Genomic DNA, 14,748 nt, shown 5'->3' with positions numbered 1-14,748 from the left:
CAGCAGATGCCTCATGAGGGTGTCACCTATCAGTTATGATTCTCTTATGGATCATTACATTTTGGTGCTTTGACACTATAATGAGTCTTTGGTGAAACAGCCTAATAAATAAGATACAAGCAAATAAATTGGATATAAAAAAGCATCAACATTCATGATAACAGAATTTTTCTAGGCTTATTTTAATATTTGCTTGACGTGGGCTGGATTGGCTTTTCACACTATAACAACTGTAGCATTGTTTAGGAATTATCTTTCTGAGCAGTTTTGCATCATTTTTGCTTAATTAACTAATGAAGTGTAATTTTCTCTGCATGTAATTTTATATGATCTGATAATAAGCACAGTTTAAAAAATTGGCACATGCATCATGTTTTCAGGGGTGCAATGTAGTTTTAACAGCACTTCATGACTTGCTGTGAATTAGTGTGTGTCTGAATGGGACTGAGGACTGTTGTATCCATGGGGTCTCAAAACACTCTACAGTACAGCACATTTTTTGAAGTAACTTGATACGAACTGGGAATAGAACACTAATCAACAGGCTTCTGAGTGCTCAGCTTTATCCACTTGACTCCTGTATCTCTCCTGGTCTTAAGCATAAGGAGGTTTATTGATTTCTTGCTAACAGCTTCGACACAGTTTGTAGTATCAGTAGTGCTTGCTATGTTTGGGGTGGACATCAAAGTATTTGTCTACAGCAGACTGGGTGGAAAAGCATAGTCGCTCACTTCGCCACCTTACAAACTCATAAAGGGAGCTTAGGTTAAGGAAAGACTCCCAAAGGCTTTCTTCCTTTGTTCTGGAATCCTGGTGGCTTTTTTATTAGTAATAGAAGAAGAGGTGGTATTTCCGTCTCAGGAAGAGGTCCTAGGCAACCTACTCTGTTGGCCTAGCTTTGAGAAGCGGTGTTGGACAGTGATATCCAGAGGTGCCTTCCAACCTCACCCATTCTGTCATTCCTTACCAAGGAGTGGGACTGATCGGTCAAGAACAAGAACTTCTTTGAACAAGCACTTGTCAGGCTCTTGAGAAATACAGTCAAAGAGAAGTTTACTGCCTGCAACCCTCAACAGTACCAGCTACACAACGGGAAACGTTTCTTCACACAGAAATGCTACTGCTCTTCCACTCATTGAGTTACCAGTTTTCTGGTGCAAGGTTTCTTAAAGTGTTTTAATTCAGTTTATACTTCAAAGTGGCAGGAGCTGATTTAAGATGTTTTAATTAAATTTGAAGTGGTCTATATCAAGCTGGCTAGACAAAAGTGAGCCCCAAGGAATAGCAATCATATGTTGCTTTGTTTTGTGTACGGGAAGATAACCCTTGCAAAAGTTGAACTTAATGGCCACAGGAGCACTAGAAGTCAAAAGCAGAAACTCTTAGCTGCCGTCACTGGAAGGAAATATCAGCCATTATTATTTATGATGCCTTGTATGGTAGAAGCTATGTAGCAACAGTGAGCAAGCCCCTTTTGTGCTTGGCATTGCAAAACCAGAGGAGAAAACATGATCACTGCCACAGAAAGCTCCATCTAAATATCCGTAATTATGTAGACCAGTGTCTGCAGGATGCTGTGAGAGGCTTGCACTTTATTCCTAGTTTTATGAAAGAGATTTATTTCTTTTTATTATAAATCAATGTTTTTATTTCTACAGTTTATTTATCAGAAAAAAAGTACCATAAAATAGATCAGAGGAGGAAAAAGAAGGGAAGTTCCTAATCCTAAAAAGAAAATAATTTTGGTTTACAAAAGGCCAGGCCATAAGCTAGTTATTTTTATTTTTCTATTAATATGGGCATGAAGTTGTTATTCTATGGCAGCCATCTTATAGGTACCCCATTGCTTTGGAGAGTAAGACTATTGCCCTAAATATTAAGATTGGAGGAACTCTGCTTTAGTTTAAGTTTGGAGCTCTTTTAATTTGGTGGCTAGATTAGCATATTATGCAGTAGATTTGGAACCTTTTCAGTGACACCATCAGGGAGCTTCCTAAGAGTAAATGACAAGTTCATTGCTGAACTGAAATGGTATTACAACTGGAACTGTTGAGGTAACTGTAGGGAAATCACCCAGGTCTTCTAATTATGAATCCCATTTTTTAGGGACTTCAAAGTTTGAGAGACTTCTACCTTGAAAATTTTGTGTTCTTCCATAGCAGACCTCAGCACAAAAGTGACTATATGGAAAATTTGAACAAAAATACTTTGATCGCATTTGTGGAGAGAGAGAATGAATATATTGCATAAGACAGAAATGACTGCAAGACTTTAATTAATTTACAAGAACATAATGTCCTCAATTCCAGGGAAGGGGAAGTATGAACTTAATGGTGACGAGGGCAATCCTAAGTGCTGATAGATCAATAATATTTGTAGGTTTCCTTTTGTATATAGTCCTCTGCTCCTTGTATAGGATTACTTCATAACTGTCTGTTTCACCCTCAAAGACTTCCATACTTTTGTTAATAAGATTTTAATACTAGAGGGACGCGATCCATTCCAGATCAACTCCTCTTCATGTTTCCAAATGGAATGACATAGCAGGAAAGGGACTGCATCAGTGAAAGGGTATCCAGCTTGGCATATAGGGTTGTGCTGGTGATTTTGATTTAAATAGGAGTTGGTTAACTGACCTTAGAAAACAGCCACGAGTTTACATCTGTGGAAATCTAAGGAGCCTGGCCTAAATACTGGTAACCACTGTTGGCTTATCAGTAATTGTTTCTGTTTCTTGTGAGCCTGGGAGCTTATGGAGTTTAAAAAGTGTATAGCTATGTCCTCATCGAAGCAGGTTACTGTTTTCTTCTATACCTGTGCAAAGCATAGCACAACAGTGATCCCATACTTTGGGATCCTCGGTGACGTGGCCGTACAAATGAATAGTTGACAACAGCTGGTTTGCTTGCATCTGAAATTAGTAATTCAGACTGAGTGCCTGAGGTGTTAGTATGTATGTGTGTCTGTGTGAAATACAGGGCAGACAAGACAGAAAGGTGTTCATACTGCATTTACAAATAGTATTTGAATGATCTCCTTCGGCTGGGGCTGCACGGCTAGAAGGCGCGTCCCCTGGGTGGTGGATAGGGGATCCCTCTCTGGAGGGTGCACCGGATAAAATTGAAGAAGGTGCCGCGAACCAACGCAGCCTAAGGGAAGGCCACCCTGACAGAAAAACCACTGGCCCTCCAAGTCATGGGGGTTGGGCAGGAGGCCAACTACCTCCTCCCAGGGGAAAAAAAAAAGTTGCAGAAACGACGAGCATCAGAAACGGCGGGGATGGAGAAAATCAGTAACGAAGTGAGGAGGAGGAGATGGAACTGGATCGGTCATGTCCTGAGGAAAAAACCAACAGAAGACTGCGCTGTGGCCCTTGGGTGGACTCCAGAGGGAAGAAGAAAGCGGGGTCGCCCAAAAATGACCTGGTGTCGGATGGTGGAGGTTGAGAGGAATGGTGCAGGCTGGAACTCTTGGGAAGCGGCATAGCACGCAGCCGCAGACCGATCGAAGTGGAAGAACGATGTTCGCGCCTTGTGTGCTTCCTGGCACTGAGAGAATTCAGATCAGATCAGATTTGAATGATCTTGGATACGAAGGCATAAGCAGACTGAGCAAAGGCATATATTCAAACTTCTGATGCAAGGATGCATGAACCTCGCCTGTACTTTTTGTATGTAATACTATTTGGATTTTCCATCTGCAAATGTTCATAATTCATTCGAAGGAGTAGTCCTTAACCGTGCTGTTGTTGAAAACTGCAGGGTTTTTTTTTAAGGAAAGGATATAGTTATAAGGCTGTGGTTAAAATCTTACTAAATACTAGTATATAAATGTTTATCTGGGTGGAAGGAGAACTGAGAGTACAGCCTGTTTGTTCTCACTGGAAACCCTCAAAAATGCAGGGTCAAAATTTCATCGCCTCAGGCCTATGTGCAACCAATGGACCTGTGCTAACATGGAGGTCTGCCTGTGAACACCCGTGTGCAGCAGCAGTCCTTGGGGACAATGGTCTTTGACAGAATGGTTTTGTACTGCATCTTTGGTGTTGCTGGACCTATGTAGTTGCTCCCTATCTCTACTCACTGGGAAGGAGAAAGTCACTGTGGTTTTAAAAGACTTTAAGGCAAATCAGCTTGCTTTTCCATGGTTAGAGTTTGCTTACTGTATAAAGCGAGCCATTGGTAGCAGTGAATATCAGCCGCTGGTGCAACCACAAACAATATAGCTGCAAGCTTTGGCAAGCACGAACCTGGTTCAGCCTCATTCACTCCTGGCTCTTTCTGTCAGTAAGGATTTTATTATAGGTTAGTGCTTATGCTTATCAACCTTTGCTCTGTGAACCCTTGGTGTTCTTTAAAACTGTGAAAAAGCCCTGCATGTATACCTTTGCCCACAAGCAAAGAAACAGAACACTGGAAAAGAGAGGTAAAGGAGTGAACCCTTTCAAATTTGTATTGGTTTGTAAACAGGGTAACTTTGCACAGAATGATGCTTGTTCTTCCCACACCTCCACCCCAGGAGTTAAAAAAATATTTCTAAATTTTGAGAAACCCTGTACTAGAGTTTCTTAATATTTAAATAGCCCTTTCCAGCTGTCAATGCTGTGCCAGAGAGATGGTATTTTAAAATAGGTGTACCTATGCCAGGTGGCACAGAGATTGATATGACCAAGACCACCTTGCAGCTCAGTGGCGGAGAGAGGTTTCCTGGTGCTTGCCACTAACATGCCCATTTCTCCAAAGAGGATCTGATAGTTCTCTCTCTCTTGATTGATCACTCAGTAGCCCTTTAATCTCTCTGCAGACTGGACAGTGGAAGAAATTGCAATTCCCCGCCTGTCTCCACAAACAAACACAATTCCTTACCCTCAGTATGCCCTTAGCCCTGATGTGGAGGGGCCATGAAGGGCCATTCAGCCCACATTGTGTATTTGATTTTTGGTTTCTCAGACGAGGCTGCCAGAGCGGGGAACAGTTAATGCCAATTACAGTTAATGCCAATTACAGTCGTGGCTTTTGTGTGAAGAACATTAGTCCAGTAAGAGCTGTCCTGGGACCACCAAGCTGTTTTACAGAAGCCAGCAAACAAGCCACCCAATGGAAATCATTTTCAGTCTTGAAAGTATGGTGTCTTGCCAGAGTCTTTGGAAAAGCTCTTGCAAATGCAAACTTTCTTCACATGTTGAAACCAAGAAATTCCTTTCAAGGCCTTGGTGATGTCTCCACCTGGAATTTTTCTTCTTATAATGCACTTCTGTTTTTTCACGAGCGCTTTAAAATGATCTTCTAAATGTGATTAAATTGTGTATGTGCTTGAGGCTTTCATCTACAAAACAGATTTTCAAGTGACTTTTCCTGTTAACATAAAGTTCCATGTAACCGAGAGGCTGTGCCAGAGTGTGCTGTGTGAAAGCCTCTGTGCCAGGTAGGTTCACATTTCACCAGGGTAGCATTAATTTCTTTTCACTCCTCAGTTTACATTTCCAAACATATCAGTACACAAGTACTGGAGGATTAATTTTACATCTTGTAAAGAGGTTAGCATTGTTCATGATAATGCATACCCTTTGTTATATTTACAGCAAGTCATGGGAAGGTTCAACTATTTCATTAGCTGACTGGAAACAACGAAGTCTAAAGTTTCATTAAAATCAGATGTAATACTTGTGTTCCAAAATCAGTTGGAAACTAATAGGAATAATCTAAGCCATAATGTCCCAACTAAGGCTGAGCTGTGCTAATCACACTGGCGATCTTACTGCAGTGATTCTGCATTAAAATATGTCGTATCACAATCGCAGCCTCTGGATGTAATCTCCAGGAGATGTGGAGAGTTAAGGCAAGATGATGTGTGCTTTGCTGATGAAAACATATATGTGGGGCTCTTCCCTGCATCCAGGTACTAGATTAAGGAGCTGACTGGGGTACCTCGGTTGTATTTTTCTCACAACTTAAGCTGTCACGAAGGGCAGCTGGAGTGCATGACAGATTGCCTGAAGAGGCACCAGCAGTTTGTGGGCTCCATAGTTTGGACGCTGTGCAGTGCTGATGCAGGGATTCCCTCTCCAATTAATTTTTCCAGGAAATAATTGTGGTGGTGTATAGAAGTGGAATACAGCATCCTGATGATTAGTAATGGTCACATTTGGCTTTTCATTTCTTCCTGCTCAAAGAAACCAAGTTGGGCAACTCCTCCTCCAGAAAATAAACAATAGGGTTTGATCACAGGTACTTTACATTTAAAAGTCTGGAACTCAATAGCAGATCCTGATGGTAAAGAAAGGGGACAGGGGGGATCTGATTGCTGTTATCCCAAAGAAGACAAAGTCACTTGAGTAGCAGCAGTGCTCCGTGCTAAGCTTCTAGCTCCCCTTGCTGGACAGGGAGTCATACCCTTCACACTAGTGTAGGCAAAAGGGGTACACAACAGAAGGGTTATGATGGACTCTTCCAGCTGGATTTCTCTTGCATCAGTTTCTACTAAACTGAGGCAAGAAATGTGGTTAGGGGTTAAGCCAAAAAATGTAAACAGACAACTGTTAACACGCCCCTGCATGTTACAGAACAGAGAGTGACCTCCAGTTTCCCCATCTCCATAGTCCAGGCAACAAATTCTTGTCCTGCTTTATTATCCCTTACAGATGGTTTATCCTGTGGAAAGGCAAGATTTTAAAATAAAGGAAGCAGAAGGATTTAGTTTGTTCCTTGAATTTAAAAAAAAAGTCTTACCCAGCCTGAAAGGCAAGGCTATAATTGTGAAATGAATAAAATAATGGCACATAATCTAAGAGAAAAAAACCTGAGCCCTTTAAATGTTTTGTTTGTTTTTTGAATATTTATTTAACTTTAGTAGCTAACACAGTGGAGGAAAGAAACCCTTGTTAGAGAGTGGAGAATGGTGTCAGTTGAGTTAAGTTGTAAAAGTTCTCATTCTACATGTTCTGAGGAAATCCCAGGAAACAGGGAAGTCAGATCACCATAACATGTTTAACATTAAAGGCCATTCTGGTAGGAAACACAAAGGCCACAGCAACAACACGACGATGTTTGAAATATGACAAAAATCAAGAAAATCATGACCAGCTTTCAGCTCTCCCTCTTAAAAGGTGTGTTATGATTGAAGGGTTTGGCCTTACTGTCTGTTTTCCTCTGTAAGCCTCAAGTGCTGAAGCAATGCAGGGTAACGCAATTCACAATCCATTGGCTTTATCTAGAAGTAGATTGAGAACTCGGTGGATAACCTCCTGAAATCAAGAGAAAAAAATCTCAGAGACCGCAGCAGCTTGAATCAGATGCAAAATCACTTGAGGTCTTTCTTCCCAAAACTTAGGAGCCAGAACCTTGCCTTTTCATTAGCTCCCGGGGGAAAACATCTGCGGTGAAGCAGAATGAAACACAGTAGAACAAGCTGTGTCTGAACTTCAGCTGGACAGTGCACCCCGCTTTGGATAGATAGGAAGGAGGCTGTAAATGAAGAAGAGAGATTACAGACAAAAGCAGTCTTGCCAGTGGTAGCAAATAGTCTGTTTGCAGTGCAAGAAGTGAGAGTTCAGCTTGAGGAGACTGAGAGCTCCTCAAGTGGAGGAACAACATCTTCTGTGAGTTGCTGAACAGGAGGTTTCCTAAACTGCCGAAGTCTGAATCCCAAGGGAACTTTGATGTGCTGCTGGAAAAGTGATTTGTTAGAAAGTGGGCCTGTGATAAAGGCACCTATACAGTGAAGGAGGCCTGACTGGGTTAGAAGAGAGCTGGGAATACAAAAGCAATACAATATAACCTGTGTTTTGATTCAAGAACCCTCTCATGGAATGAGCTGAAGTAATGAAACTTCACAAAGCCTTACAACCTTAGTTATGTCTTGGTACCTTTCGTCACACAAAATGATATTCAGCCCAGAACTAAAACATTAAGTCAGGGGATATGAAATGAAAAATAAGAAGCAGAAAACATGACTTTGGACTAAATGAGCTGGCTGTAAAAACTGGGGTGAAAATGTGGTATAAAATTATCAAGGCTCTCTTTGCAATTTTTGCAGCACTTTCTCAGCCACAAATATGCTTTCCCACATAAGACAGTAACTGCGTTTCTTTGTAGAGCTATCATTAAGTACAGCAGAATGCCAAGTGAATATCAAAACTTTGAATGCAAACTATTAGTGATTTCTTTCTTCCTTCCTTCCTTTGGAAAAAATTGAGAGGTTTATTTCAATTATGCGTTTTCAACAGATTCAGATTACAAAATAATATCTTCTACACACATATAAAAATGAAGATGCTGAGAATTTCTTTCAATAAGATCTTTCTAAAAGATCTGTTCTTTCCCGCGGAATGTATGTATGAGACCTTTGGAAAAGTGAAGAATATTTTCAACATACAGATGGCAGTCTGCTTTCTAATTCCACTTTGCCTGACTGGCCTGGCTGAACTTTCTTACTGACCAGTAGTGAACTGGATCGTGCATGAAAGCGTACTAATGCACAGTGCTGAAGCAATGGTAGTTGACTGAGAACAAGTATTAAAATTGTACATCTGAGGTGTGTTTCAGTCTTTGCGATTTTGGAGCCCTGTTAAGTTTCTTCTTCATAATTAGATTGTTGCGAGCAGCATGGTTGATGAAATGTAATCATCGCAACTCCATCTAGGACTGAGGTTACATTACAAGAAATGTGAGTTATGTCTACGTGGCACAATGCAGCGTTGTGTAGCTATAGCAAGCTAGTGCTCAGGATCAGAAGTACAGCCTTGTGAGCTGCAAATGTACCCCTAGTGTTGTGTGACGGGGGAAGCTCAGGAATGCAGGCTGGTGGCAAGGTAGCCACAGGCAGGCATACTGAGAAGGTTGTGTAGCCACGACGTCCCTCCTACTACTCTGTTGACCTGCACTGTTTACTTCGTTGTTTGCAACCAGAAAAAATGGCAGATACGTGTATGTTCTTTCCACACTAAATGTAAACTCCAATGCAGGGGATGTACTGGAAGGAGTTCTTCAGAAAGGTTACATGATATAGTGCTCAAGAAGAGGATTCTCTGGATTCATGGCTTGTGTTCCTCAAGGTTACTGTGTGCAGCCCTGGCCTGTAGGAATTGGTCTGCCAATTACCTCTTAAACCAACTGCAAAGTTCAGTAAAACATCATGTGTTTCAAACAGTATCTGCTTCTGTCTTATCTTTAGGAAACACATAAGTTTAAACCTCTTTCCTTTGTCTTTTATTAACATACTGCTCTACTGGAGCTGAAAAAACGAGTTGTTTTATTTACTGACCCATGTGCAGTTTCATCCAGTTACACAATGAACTGCCTTGCTGGGGAGTAACCATTTGAGGTTTTGGTTTTGGGTTTTTTTGTGTGTGTGTGAGAGAGCTCTCATCTGGAATATTTTAGAAGAGGATTAATCACTTCCCAGTTTTGTTGAACCTGAAACAAGACTTTCTGACTGAAATGCACGTAACTTAATTTTCCTGTGGCTGGCTATAAAAACCACCAAGAAATCATGCCATCCAGTGAGGATACTTTAATTTGGTTTTAGAGAGAAAGAGACTCAGTTTGGCACAGAGTCATGGGGTAGTGGAAATATTCGTACAAAAATAATAGACAGACTTTTTTTTTTTCTATACCCTATGCCCCTTATGCAGTAAGCTTATTTTCACTTGCAGAAGCATGGACTCTTTTGCAGGGGTTTCCTTGTTCTGAGAGAAGGTAGAATCGGTTGGCAACAGTCAGAATCTTGCTTTTTCAGTTTCATGTTGCTCGCAAGGGGAGCAAAGGCAGCAACACAGATTCAGCACTGGAGTGAAGTAAGTTATTTGATTACGAAAATTAGGTATAGAAAAGAGAAAATCATTGTCTGCATTTGGGAGTAGAACATGCATGTCAAAATGCTCTGGGGAAAAGGATGTTTTTCCACAGATTAGTTGCTGGAGCCTGTCCTATTGCATCTTCACTGCAGTCATTATCAGTAGATGAGGAAAATTAGAGCTAGCCTGAATATGCCATTAGTTGCTGTAATCCATCTCCGGTGCAACTGATTTACCCTGCACCTCCTCCATGGAGGTGCATTAGCACACACATTAAGTCACACACATCAAGAGGCAGATTAACAAGTTGACTCCCACCTCACACTTTCGTGTAGTTAGGATGCTTTTTTCTCACAGGGACGCAGAGCAGAGCCACAGCCTTTTCTAAGGTGTATACCCATGGGCAAAGCACAAGTAGTCAACAGACGACTGGAACCCACCATCCCATGTGCGTTGTACATAGTGTCATGGAGCAGGAGGGAGGCTGCAAAGCTGTCTAATGTCTGAGGCTGGAGCCAAATACCAGCCTCTGTACTCAAAGTGTATTTGCTAGTACCCTCTAATACAATGACGTCTTCTCTGTTACATAAACTGTTGTGTCAGATGCAGTAATCAGCTCAACAGGACATGGCACTGTCTTGTGTTAGAAAAGAATTCACCTTCTTTCTAAAGAAGAATTAGATATTTGCTCTTGTTAAGAGCCATCTTCAATTCTGCAGGTAAATAGTCTTATCAGTTTATTCCAGAGCTCCTCTTGTCCCACTGGTCTTGGGATGCAATGAGGAAAAACACATCAGAAGCATTGAAACAATCTCTCACTGCTGAAATGCTCTACTTGAAGCGGAAATTACTGCTGAAATGTGCTGAGATACTCTTTATGCCATAAAGCACACTACAAACCACTGACAGCTCTCAGACAGCAAATTCTTCACCAATAAAAGGCCAAGAAGCTTCTAAAAGTAGAGCTGGCCAAGAGTTTCCTGTCAAAAGACTTTTAATCCTAGCATGGACTGTTTTTTCTCAACAAGAATTTTCAGTTTCTGTTAAATTTATTTTTACCAAGGAGATGTGGTTTTAAGGAAAAAAAGAATTCAAGTTTTTCTGAAAGAACAAGTGAGTATGTAATATCAAAACCTTTTCACAGGAAAAAAGGGAAATAAAGTGGGGGCTTTGATTTCCCCCCCCAAATAGCAGTGAAAATCATGAGAAAACTGTTTCTTCAAGTAATATGAAGGAGATTTTCTGTATTTGAGCTTTTCCTGTTACTCTGTGCTGAGAGCAAGTCTTTATTTCATCATAAATATCATCAACAGCCACTTGTATGATAATCAAAGTGCCTTACAAGCAAATAATAAATAGTTTGTATATCTGGATGATATCTCATTCACAAAACAGCATTTTAAAAATGAAACTTTAATTGAACACTTTTCCATAATGTAGCTGCTTCCATAAAACCCCAATAACACATCAGTGACTCAGTTTCCATTTCTTAAACTGCTGGGACATCTGTGTTTTAGCGTTAATATCTTTAGGGACATAGAATTCTGACTCAAGCAAGTATCATGTTAAAGGATCTATGCGTTTAGTGTAGTGTCAAGTGCAAATATTCGCATTTAAGCCTAGTATTTTCCAGACTGCCAGCCAAATGCGTGTTTAGGATGTCTGGCTGTAGTCATTTAAATGGCTGGGGTTTTCCATCTGTTGTCACAGGTTACTTTCTATGACTGACTATTCAGCTTGTTATATCAGTGTGGACATTACTTTTTAAAATTTGAATATTTGAAATAATTTCCTTGTTTTATCCAAGTTGGAAATTAGATATCTGAAATAGATGGGTTCACAGTATGATGTATATGGTGTGGTTTTGAGTGTCACAAGATTTATGCCTAATTTGAAGTACTTTAAGAAACTTAAACCAATTTAAAATGTTTCAGATAGGCCACCTCAAAAATGAAACACTAAAATCACTTCATACACTTCCCATGTAAAACTTTGCCGTGATTTACTATGACTTACCTTTGGAAGTCCAACTGGAATGAAAAGATAAAAGCTGTGCTTATTACCCAATGCAGTAAATAGCGTAACAGCCAAAGAGCACTTTCCAAACATAAATGAACTCCTATTGCTCAGGATAGTTGTGGCTGAAACACAGACAGTTAAAGAGAAGTTAAAAAGTTAAAGACAGTTAAAGACATCATGAGAAGTGAGCCCCAAATACACAGACATGTTAAGAACTATATGTACGCATGTATGTATGTAGGGCTTATCACTTGTAAACGTTACTCCTCATGTGTGTTCCATCAGTGATGAGGGCTTTGCTAGCTTTCACAATGGTGATCCCTTTCCAGAAGTCCTGAATGTAGAGAGGAGTCTCTTGTGAATGTAGGTATGCTGATCACTGCATCAGTATCAACTCAGATTCCTGCTTTTCATATATTTTGTATTCAGGGATGATAGCACTTTCAAACAATCCAAGCAGATCATGATCCTAAAATAAGATGCATTTCTAGGTCTTCTCTCTTTCCCGGAACAATGCAGTGTATTCTCAGTGGTCATGTGGCCTCCATACTTATGGAAGTCCCATCAGAGTTCCATCTGCCCTTTGACTTTGCATAGATTACTTGAGGTGCAGATATACATGTGAAAGTATGGTAAATACTATTTTAATTACATGAAAAATTGCACTTCTGCATGGAAATAAGAATACAAATTTCTGTGAGACATACCTCATGCTTGCTATGTTCCTGCCCAAGTCGCTGGAGAAGGTTGATTGTATTTCAAGGATGCAATAGATGATATTTGGAAAAAAAATGATTATAGCATTTTTAGTACCCAAGGATCTCAGCGTGATATGTGAATGCAAATATACAGCACTTTGCTTGTTCACTGTGCTTTTTCCAAAGTGCTGTAAGAACTGTTCTTTTGCTAAGTATAACATCAGTGTTATTGTAGATAGAAACCAACATTTCAGAAGAGCATTATTTATCTTATTATATGATATATAATGAACATAATTCTCCAGTGCCTTGATGTAGAGCCTTCACGTGTGACTTCCTTAGTTTGTTAAGACAAAATCCTTGCATTTCTAATCACATTGCAAAGATGAGCAGGAGAGAGTACTATGTAGCCGCCTAGTCACATAAAGGGTGATGACTACAGCCACTGTAAAGAGGTGAGGAAACATCTCTGCTATGTTCTCCGCGGCAATAGCAGAAGCACGAGTTTGCTCATCAGATTCTTTCTGCAGTTGGTCCCTCAGGGAGATAAGTGTGGTCACCTCCCAAGTTTGCTAATTCTGACACATCTGCTTTAAGAGTGGCAAATTAAAACATCTGCATGGAGTGGAGACCGCTGCCGCCAGGGCACATGGCCTGCATGTGAAGCTGTGGTCTCGGGATCTCAGAGCATTCTTCACAGGGCACTAGCATGGGCTGGCCCTCTTTAGGACTGATGCAAGCAGGAGTTTCCAATCCCTGCCAGACAGTTAAAAGGCTACAGAAAAATAAAAACTTCTGTGGCTTCCTGGAAAGTTTTCTGCATTGCCTCTAGCTGGTCTGACAGACCTCCAATCACTCCCTGGGAGGAATGGCAATGTTCTCCTAGCATCCAGTCTGCCTCTGGGTTTGTAAACTCATGCTAGTGCCATTAGCTGAATATGAGGCCTCTAGAAAGTGCCAGAAACCATGAATAAAAAAAAATCCATTTGTTGCAGATACTGCAGCCTCTTGCTGGAAGGCATGGGACACTTGTGATACCAATTCAGTCATACAAAAGTACTTTAACACCTAGAAAACATCTCTGTCTATTCCTTGCTGGAAACGTGTTTAGCATCAAATTAAATGTTCATGACAGTTCACCACAAGTTATTATATGTTATTTGCTGCCACTGCCACATTGCAAAAGCCTCACTGGTGGCAGAGTAACATGAATTCATAGCATTTGATACAAAGAGTCTTTCAGAAGACAGACATGCAAAGACCTTTAGCTTTAAATTATTTCATTCCTGTCATTCCCTTAAACAGATATGTGAGACGAATTAATCCATCGTCCCTCATCAAATCATTTCTTGCTGCTCAGCTGTGGAATTTTAGGATATTAAGAAGCTTGTGAGACAGGGGTGTTGATTGCCAAGTCAGCGGAAACTTTAGAAGTCTGTGTCAAAACTAAGCTTGTTTGACATGCGGGACCAAAATATTTGCAGTTGTATAATGATGAGGAGGCTTTGGCTTTTGTTTTTGGTTTGCTTTTTAGTAGTTCTGGGATAGCAGTTGATGTCCTGTTTTGCAAAGCACTAATATTAGAGGACTCTTTGATGTGGACTATTTCTTGGGCTGAAGCAGTGGAGGTTGTTGCTTCATGATGATGAAAAAAAAGTAATGAAAACTGTAGCAATCAGACTGCTGGGGCGGGGGTCTCAGACATACACGGTTCACAAATGAGCGTGTACTGCTTTGAACTGTAGATACCACATTGCTTGTTATCGTATGTGCACTGCATGTGTATGACTCACACATTCCCATGTCTGCAGGGCTGTCCTCTGGTAGGCGGAACCTGAGGCTCACTGAAGTACATGCCAGTTCCTTGATTAGATTGTCTAGCCTGTAGATTTTTAATAAGCAACATGCAGGTCTTTTTCAGTATGCTATGCCATGAGGATTCTTAGTGACTGACAGGTCACCAGGAAGGCTTGAAGCTAGTCTGGCAGTGGCACAAGAAACTCCGGTCTTGGAAATTTTGGCCTGCTCTGTTCAATTTTACAATGAGTGCTTCTTATTCATTGTAAACTACTAAGAAATTATCTATCGTAGTAACTACTACTGTATGTGTTCCAGCACTACCTGTAACAGCAATACAGACCTGACACTTATTCCAGGTGACTCACGTATTCCCAGGGAAAGATGTTCTGGGAAAGGGAAATGAGCAGTGGTGGTTGTTATCCTGTCTGTTTTCATTGT

The sequence above is a fragment of the Platalea leucorodia genome (genome assembly GCF_965183815.1).
Source record: "Platalea leucorodia genome assembly, chromosome: 5".
Taxonomy (NCBI): domain Eukaryota; kingdom Metazoa; phylum Chordata; class Aves; order Pelecaniformes; family Threskiornithidae; genus Platalea; species Platalea leucorodia.
This window is presented reverse-complemented; position numbering follows the sequence as displayed.